Consider the following 9715-nt stretch of genomic DNA (forward strand, 5'->3'; position numbering starts at 1 on the left):
CCCTCCCTCCCTTCCTTCCTTCCTTCTTCCTGCATTGTTCCTGAAAACCTTGAATCACTCATTTCTTTTTTTGTCCAAGGGGTAACATAGTGTAGTGGTTAAAAGTGTGGGTTCTGGAGCCAGAAAAACTGCCTGCATTCAAATTCTAGCTCAGCCTCTTACCATCTATGCAACCTTTGGCAAGTTACTTAACCTTTTTGTGCCTCCATTTCCCCATATGTAAAATAGATTTAATAATGATGGAGTTGTTATGCCAAAAGCTATAGATTGTTTATAATCTCAATATTGTACATCTTACTCTATGACCACAAGATCCATCTTTCTAGGTGATTCTCTTCCTATCACAATCCTGATTATCCTTTGGGCTCATTTGTCTTCGTTCCCCTTGAAGCTCCTACCCAGCTTCATGACTTGTGTAGGGAGTTACACTTGCATATAACTTTCATTCCCTTGCTCCCTCTCATTTTTAACTTGCTTCACAAAAACACAACTATGGTTATATGAAACTCTCCTCCCTTGCAACTATGCATTTGACCATAGATCCAGAAAAACACATATGCAAACTGATTGGTGTCCTTTTAAATTCTATACACAGACCTCTGTGGGCCCTGCCTACTGCCTACTGCCTGGCCCTACCTACTGAAGGCCCTCCTTATCTCCTTCTCCACCTTAACTTCTCACTTCTGGCATAATCATCCATAGCAGGGAAGCTTTCAGTTGAAGCTGGTGAATTAAATACCATGGTTTGTAATAGAGTTCAATTCTGGAGCTCTTCTAGTGTCCTCGGCAATTTGATTTTGCCACCAAATCCTGAAAGGGCCTGAGGTTAGCAGAGTGCTTAACTCCTCTGGGTGCTTGATTGTTTAATTTGAACAAGAAAATATATTCTGAAAATCTCTGTGCTTAACAACATTTTTGACCGGATCACTCCTGGTCATGCTCTGGGCTTCAAGCAGCACATGGTGATGGGTCCTAGTGTCAGCCTCTGCATTGCATAGTTTTCACGGAAAGGTTTCAGGAGACTTATGTGGGGAGGAAAACTGACAGATGGTGCCCTGCCTTACTAGGAAGAAAGATAAAGAGTTTAAAAGTAAGTGACTTCTGCTATACAAATGCTCTAGTGAGTGGGATGTGTTCACCAAATGCAGGAAATAGAATTTGGGGGTGGAATATTTCTCCCACTCTCTCTGGGAAAGTCAAGGCTTGAAATATCTAGACTTCTTAGAACTATGAGGTCATGCTCACTGACAAATGTACTTTTATAATGTTTTTTTCCTTTGTATTCCTTACTGTTTCTCAGAATTCCTCTACCAGCAGGCCACTCCCAGTTGGAAGGGGATTCCCTGTGTATTAAACAGACTTCAGTGTCCCAGAAGTGGTACCTGAGGAAAGCAACAGCTAGACCACCTTGGGCAAAACTTTACACAGACTTATGAAAGTTAGGCAGGTTTCCAAGGGCCATCCCAGGGGGACTTACTGGGCACAGCGACCTAACTGGTTGGAGCTGGTTCTGCTGAATGAGCCCTGTGTAGTGAGCAAAAGCTTATAGCTTCAAAGCAGCCTCATGCAAGGAGAAACCAGGTTGTTGAACTGACGCAGGGGTAGTGTCATGGTGGAGCCCTCTCCCATTTTAGTTGTTACCACTGGCGGGATACTTTGCACCTCACAAAGGATTGTTTATTTAGGTGGTTGAGAAGGTAGAATTGTGTGTACATCTGGGGGCTGCTATAGCCTGATGCATCTATTGACCCTCTCCAGAATCTCTCAGGCTTAAGTCCAAACTCAGTGAGTAGGAATCAAATGTAGAGAAGATGAATGAGCCACGTGTCTGCCAACAACTCCCAGTAGCCAGATCCCAATATGCCCAAGTGACAGAAATGGGAACTGCAGCAGGGTATCAGGAGGGGAATAGGAAGAAATCCTTCTCCTTTTTTTGGACATTTGCTAGAAGAGAAGAATTCCATTCTGGGCTGTTCGAGCACTGGACTCTTAGGAGGCTAGTTAAACCTAGGCTTATTCAACGCTTGAGTGGCTTAAAAAACATACTTGTCAGAGTCCAATGCACTTGTTAGGTAATCCCAGTGTGCAGTCAGAGATGAGAGCAGCCAGGCTCCAGGCATGGTGAGAGAAGATGTCTTTCCAGCCCAGTGGGCACTGTTGGTAGGAAGACCAGACATGAGCAAGAGGTGGATGCTGTTGGCCCTCTTCCTTTCTGTTGTTCATTTTATACCCCAACTCTGCATGGACAAAGTGGTTTTCAGAGTAGTAACACCCTTCCCTCATCCTCATTGTCCTGCTCTAGATATTTGAAGAGAAGTTAGGATCTTTCAGAACATGGGGCGCCTGGGTGGCTCAGTCGATTAAGCATCCGACTTCAGCTCAGGTCATGATCTCGCGGTTCGTGAGTTCGAGCCCCGCGTCAGGCTCTGTGCTGACTGCTCAGAGCCTGGAGCCTGTTTCAGATTCTGTGTCTCCCTCTCTCTCTCTGACCCTCCCCCATTCATGCTCTGTCTCTCTCTGTATCAAAAATAAATAAACGTTAAAAAAAAAAATTAAAAAAAAAAAAAGAACAGATACAAGAACCCAGGATGACTTTCTGGCACCAAATAAGGGAGAAAAGGTGGAAACAGAGATTTACAATGCTTGAGGTCATTTGTCAAATTCTCTCTACCCACTGAAGGCTGTGCACCAATGGGAGCCTCCCTCCCCTGTCACTTATGGCCTCCTCTGTGGAGGTGGAGGGTGAATGGCAGGACTGTTTTTGAAGCAGAGGTCCTCTTCCTGGAAATATGAGGTCGGAGAAAGGAGATTGCTGTGCCTCCCACCCCCAGCATTACTGTTGTACTTTAATGAACATACAAATACATATAAGGACTATATTTGGCTCATTCCTCACTGATCTTTTCATAAGGCATGACAGTCTCCACGGACTGTTCAAAGATTTATTGTACCCAAGGGAGGACATGTGTGGGAGCACATGCATCCCATATACACTCATATAGCTTTATCACAATAGGTGCCAAATGTTAAGGCCTCAGGTGAATTACCCACCTTGCTCATTGCCTGGCCAATTGGCCTTTGTAACTAGGAAAGAGCTAAAGCAGTTTAGAAAGAAGGGTGAATTTGGAAGATGACTCCAAAGTCTTTCCCACACACTCCCACCAAGCACCTACTTCCTCTTCTAAGCCAAACAGCAGCAGAGCTGGAGTTAGCAAGTTGGGAAAGGCCGTGGTTCCTCAGGATTTTGCCTCATTGGGCAGGATAAGAGTTTGGGGACTAGGGCCAAGAGCCTTGGGCAAGGAGAGAGTTGATGGGTGAAGATCCTGGGTTCCCTAGGGGCAATGATGGCTAAGTGAGAGTCTGGGGAGGTCCTTTTAGTCTCCCTGGCCGAGTCCTGCCCTGGGGTGGATTGGGCATTTGAGACACTGAGGCTTTTAGAGTAAGAGGCTTTGCAGCTGAAAAATACCAGTACTAAATTTCATAGGAATTGTGTTAAGCACTTATATTGCCTGAGTAATTGTCATAACAACCCTATAAAAGAGGTTCAATTTATTTCATTTTGCAAAGGAGGGAAGTAAGGGACAGAAAAGTTCAATGATTTGCTCAAGGTCATATAGCTAGCACTTGGCAGAGTGGGGATCCCAGTTTGGTTTCTAACCACCATGCCATGCTGTCCTTCATGGTTTCTCTGTGATTTACTTATTATATGCTGCTGGAACTACTAGCCACTCATCAAAGACAAAAAAAAAAAAAAAAAAAAAACAACTCTTCCTTGGGGTGCCTTGGTGGCTCAGTCACTTAAGCATTTGACTCTTGATTTTGACTCAGGTCATAATCTCATGGTTTGTGGGATTGAGCCCCACACTGGGCTCTGTGTTGAATTTACTGAGCCTGCTTGGGATTCTCTCTCCCTCTCTCTCTGCCCCTCTCCTGCTCATGTGTTCTCTTTCTCTCTTTCCCTATCTCTCTCTCTCTCAAAATAAATAAATAAACTTTAAAAAGAAAGGAAAAGAAAAGAAAATCAACTCCTTCCTTACTCTATATTCAAATAGAAACTCCAGATAAATTAAATGCTAAATGTAAAAATAATGAAATCAAAGATTATGAAAACAAATTTAAGCAACTATGTTTTACCCTTGGGATGGGGGGAATTTTTAAGTCAAGACAATAAATCTGGAAAGTATATTAGAAATGACAGATGTATTTGATTGCATATAATTTTCCAAATGGCAAATTATACTATCAGTGAAGTCAACAGGATAATGAGAAAATGGATGTGTATTGGGGGGTGGGTGGATATTTTCAATGCACCCTGAAAGATTGTTAAAAAAATCTTTTTAAATTTAGGAAAAAAACAGTGAACAAGTAGGAAAATGGGCAAGATATGTGAATAGGCAATTCATAAGAAAACAAATCAAGAGGCCGGCAAATTGTAAAAATTTATTAGCAGTTAGGGAAATGCAAATTAGGATAATGTGATTATAAAAAATTAACAAGAGTTACATCCATTACTGACATATATTAGGAAAAATATCTCATATACTATTGGTGGAAAATGAATTGTGCAGACTTTTGAGAAAACAAATCTAGCAACAAGTACTAAGCTAAAAAATATGACATAACTTTCTTCCCAGCAGTCTTACTCCTAAGACTCTACCTTATGGATATAAAAGCACCAACATGTAATGATTAATGTACAAAAAATTGTGCCAAAAATTAGACACAAGACCAATGCCCATGATTGGAGAATGCTCAAATAACTCTGTTCCTCCAAATAAAGGATATCATGCAGCCCATGAAAACACGAGTTACACTATACTAGTGGCCAGAAGAGAGTGTTATGATGTATTCTTTTTTTCCCTTTTTTTTCCTTTGGAAATATTTACAGACTTTCTGGAAAGTTGCAAAGTCATACAAAGAATTCCTATATTTCCCTTCACTCAGATTCCCCAGTTAATTTTTTACCACATTGTTTTTTTCTCTCTTTCTTTCTCTGGGTAGATATAGATAAGTTTTCATGATTCTTCTTTTTGCCTAACTATTTCACAATGTGTTTTGTAAAAATGGGGACATTCTCTTACAAGTAGCAAAGTTAGGAAATGAACATTGGTATTATTATTTATTCTGCAACCATCTGTACCACTGATGCTCTTTATAGGAAAAAGGAAAAAGATTTCTAGGATACCATCCAGAATCAACCCAACTTAGGATCCATATTGCATTTACCTGTCATGTCTCTTTAATCTTCTCCAATCTGTGACGCTTCCTCAGTCCTTCATTGTCTCTCTTGACCTTAACATTTTTGAAGAGTACAGATGAGCTATATCATGGAATGTCCTCAATTTGGGTTTTCTGACGTTTCCTCATACATCAAAGATACAGGTCTTGCATCTTTGGTGGGAATATCACAAATGGGGTGATAACTGTTTTGAGTGACATGATGTGTGAATTGTGTTTTTTTAGTACATTCGTGAAGTTATAAAATTGTCATCACTATTTAAATTGAAATATTTTCATCAACCCAATGAGAAACCCTGTACTTATTTAACCACCACCCAAATCACTCCCATGCCTCTAACTCTAGGCAGCTACTAATCTACTTTATGTCATTACAGATTTGCTTATTCTGGACATTCCACATAAACTAAATCATACAACATGTGGTCCTTTGTGTGTCTGGCTCCTTTTACTTGGCATAATATTTTCAAGGACCATCCGCTGGTAGTATGTATCAATACTTTCTTCCTTCTTTTGCATTGAATAGATATGTCACATTTTATTTATCTATTCATCTACTGATGGAAATTTGAGTGAGTTCCATTTTTTGGCTATTATCAATAATGCTGCTGTAAAAACGTATGTACGAGTTTTTGTGTGGACATATATTTTCCTTTTTCTTGGGTATATACCTAAAAGTGGATCATTCTGGGTCATAAGGTAACTTGATGTTTAAAACAATTGCATTAGTCAGGGGTCTCCAGAGCAACAGAAACTAATAGGATGTACATACATAGAGAAAGAGATTTACTATTGTGAAGACTTGCAAGCACTAATCTACAGTGTGGGCTGTAGGCTAGAGACCCAGGAAGCCAATGGTGCAGATGAAGTCTGAAGGCAGTCAACTGGAGACTTCTCTGCTGCTTAGGGAGGCTGATCTTTAATTCTATTTAGGCTTTCATCTGATTGGATGAGGCCCACCCACATTAAGGAGAATAATCTGCTTTACCCATTTAATGTTAATCTCATCTAAAGACACCAGAAACACCCTGAATAATGTTTGATGAGCTATCTGTGCAGCCTGTGGCCCAGCCTAGTTGACACACAAAATTAATCATCACAGTGTTGTATTCCTAAGTGATAAAACCAAGTTTCGGAGAAAGGTGTGTAATATGAACCTACGTTTATAATACAATGACCAAAATATTTATCTATAGATAAACCAGTTCCAAGAAAGGTATGCAGGGATTACACCAGTTACTAACATTTGTTGATGCAGTGGGTGCATACAAGCAAAAAGTATGAAGACTATATTTATAAAAGGCATTTACAGAGAAGAAGTATGTATTCCACGTATGTACAATTTTATGTATGTGTGTGCATTCATATACAGATAATGAAAAGTTGGTTACTAAAAAGTTAATGATGTTTATATGCAAATAACAAATTTTTACTTTCTCCCTTTTAATTTTTTGAGTTTAAAAATGTTTAAGTGATGTTAAAAACTTTTTTATAAATTAAAAATATGTTTTGAGTGTATATTATTTACATAATGTAAAAAATCATGGGGCGCCTGGGTGGCTCAGTCAGTTAAGCATCTGACTCCTGGTTTTGTCTCAGGTCATGATCTCATGATTCTTAAGTTCTATCCCTGTGTCGGGCTCTGTGCTGACAGCATGGAGCCTGCTTGGGATTTTCTCTCTCCCTCTCTCTCTGCCTCTCCCCAGCTCACACTGTCTCTTTCTCTCTCAAAATTAATAAATAAAAATGTAAAAAAAATTAAAAGAAAACACGTTTAATTGTAAAAATAATTAAGAGAAATTGAGGTGATGTCTCAGACCCTTCAATAATTTGGCATTTTCATCTACATGCCCCAATACTGCCGAATACGCAATGCCCTAACCCACTTGCCACACCAGCGTGGTTCAGAGACTGTTGGCAATCCCACATGTTTCTGATGCCTTGAGTGCAATCAACAGCTTCTATCACAACTATCTTGTTTGCTGGAAATTAGGGCTTATAGCATTATTTCATGTGAGATGGGAGAGCAAGATATCTTTGACCAGGTGAGGATGGTCCCTACAGTCTCGCATGGCCATAGCCTACTGTCCTGGAAGCAGAGCAAGTGTATTTTCCCTTTGTTTTGCCTTGATTTAACTGGATGCTTTGGGACGTCTCAACAAGCACTGTGGCATTGGATGTCCTGATTCCTGACACAGACCCAATGTTATTAACATGCTGTTCTAGGTGTGAAATGACAGTATTTGGTCAACAAGTCTGTACTTCGGCTGTGCCTGGTTTGGAACCACTCCTAACAGGCTGCACTGAACTGAAACTGAGCTGGTTTCAGGTAGCAGGCGATGCTTTATGGGTCACTGTTATGGACTGAAGTATGTCCCTCGAAATTCGTATGTTGAAATTCTAATCCCCAAGTGACTGTATTTGCAAATAGGGCCTTTGGGAGGTAATTAAGTTTAAAAGAGGTCATAGGGGTAGGGAGCTAATCCAATAGAATTGGTGTTCCTAGAAGAAGAGGAAGAAATCTCTCTCTCTCTTTCCTCCCCCTCGTTCTACTCCCCCCTCCCTCTCTCCCTGCATGTGCACAGAAAAAAGGCCATTTGAGCGCAGAGCAAGAAGGCAGGAAGAGAGTTCTCACCAGAAACTAAACTTGATAGAGCCTCAGTCTTAGAGTTTCCAGTCTCAAAAGCTGTGAGAGAATGAATTTCTGTTGTTTAAGCCACCCAGTCTGTGGTCCTATTATGGCCCAAGCTGACTAACACATCACTTTCTTTCTGTCCTCGCTCCCAGCCCTTCCCCCCACTCTTTGGCTGATACTGCTCTTTATTCCATTTCTCATTTCCAAGGCCATTGTCAATGAATATGTAGCTTTCAAAGATATACTTTAATGTGAAATTTGGCCCTCTCCATCTTATTACTGTATCCAGAATTTATTACAAAGCGTTTTCTCTTCTATAAGGATCCCTCCCCCATCTATGTTTCTTTTTTCCTTCAACATGGTTGTACTGTCCATGGAAGGGGTTGTTTACCTAGTCTGATTTCCTCTGGGCACACAGAAATTCGCTTTATTTTTTTATTTTTAAGAATTTCAAACAATATAGTTTTATGTCCAAAATGCCCATTATTTTCAGAAATGTTTGTTCCTCATTTACAGGTCTTTTTAAACTTTCTTTTATTACTTTTGCTTTGTTTACATTTTTACTGTTTCTCTCCAAATACTGAACACACAACTTTATTTTCTTCCATCATAAATCAAGGGACAATGAAAAATAGAAATTTTATTATCATTCTTCACTATCACTATCATTCATTATCATTATCAATAGTTAAGTATTTGAATATGTAAGCTTGGAAAACAATATTCTTCTAACTGAAAGAGAATAGTAACAACTTCTCTGACTACTTTTTTTTCCCTAAATATAATTTACCCTCAAGTTAGCTAACACCCAGTGTATACCATGTGCTCTTGGTTTCGGGAGTAGATTCATCGCACCCATGATTCATCGCTTACACACAACACCAAGTGCTCATTCCAACAAGTGGGCACACAGAAATTTACAACTGAAACAAGGGCTGGACCAGATAGTGTACAATCATTGTTTATTTCATGTATGATGTTTGATTTTCCTGAAGTTAATAATCGCATGTTTTCATTTGCTTAGATTTAGTGGGCTTACCATTAATATTTCTTTTGTTATAAGATCCATTTTAGATCTATCAATTTATATTCCAGATGGTGAAACATGAAATGACTTACAAAACCATTTTGTTTTTCTTGGGACCTCCCTCTTGGAATTCTCCAATCTCCTGCTCTAGTCTGAGTTGGTTGCTTTCCAGGACTACTGCATCGTTACCAGTACCATCCTGAGTCCAAGACCAAGGGGGACCCATGACCCAAGTCCTATGCTTTGAAGATCCTTCTCCAGGAATTTGGCTCCCACGAAGTGAGGAGTCTCTAAGATAAAGGTGTCAGGCCAGCCAGAAACACGTTCCTCCTTGCAGACCACACCCTGGGGACCTTGGATCCTGGAATTCCCTGGATTGCTCCAAGTCTTCTTCCAGGACCTGTGGGAACCTCTTCTCTGAGTCTGCTATCCTGAATGTGGACCTTGGTCTGTGTGTGCGTGTGTGTGTGTGTGTGTGTGTGTGTGTGTGTGTGTGTGATAGAGAGAGAGAGAGAGAGAGAGAGAGCCAGCCAGCCAGAGACAGAGAGACAGAGATGTGACTAGGGGCATCTTTTGGGAGTGCTGCTGCTGGCCTAGAGAGTGGACAGAACTTCTTGACTGTTGACCTTGCATGCAAGGTCCCTTGTGGAGCTGAACAGAACCTCCAATGAGAGAAGGAAGGGATGGGCTAGAGGCTAGCTCTCCTCTCAAGTCTTCACATTCCAGCCTACAACTCCAAGTGGGAATTCAACACCCCTCCTCCTTCCAGAAGGTATGCTGGTGAATTTGCTAAAGTAGGAGTATATATATTTCAC

The sequence above is a fragment of the Herpailurus yagouaroundi genome, unplaced genomic scaffold (genome assembly GCF_014898765.1).
Source record: "Herpailurus yagouaroundi ecotype Mexico unplaced genomic scaffold, PumYag 210, whole genome shotgun sequence".
Classification (NCBI taxonomy): domain Eukaryota; kingdom Metazoa; phylum Chordata; class Mammalia; order Carnivora; family Felidae; genus Herpailurus; species Herpailurus yagouaroundi.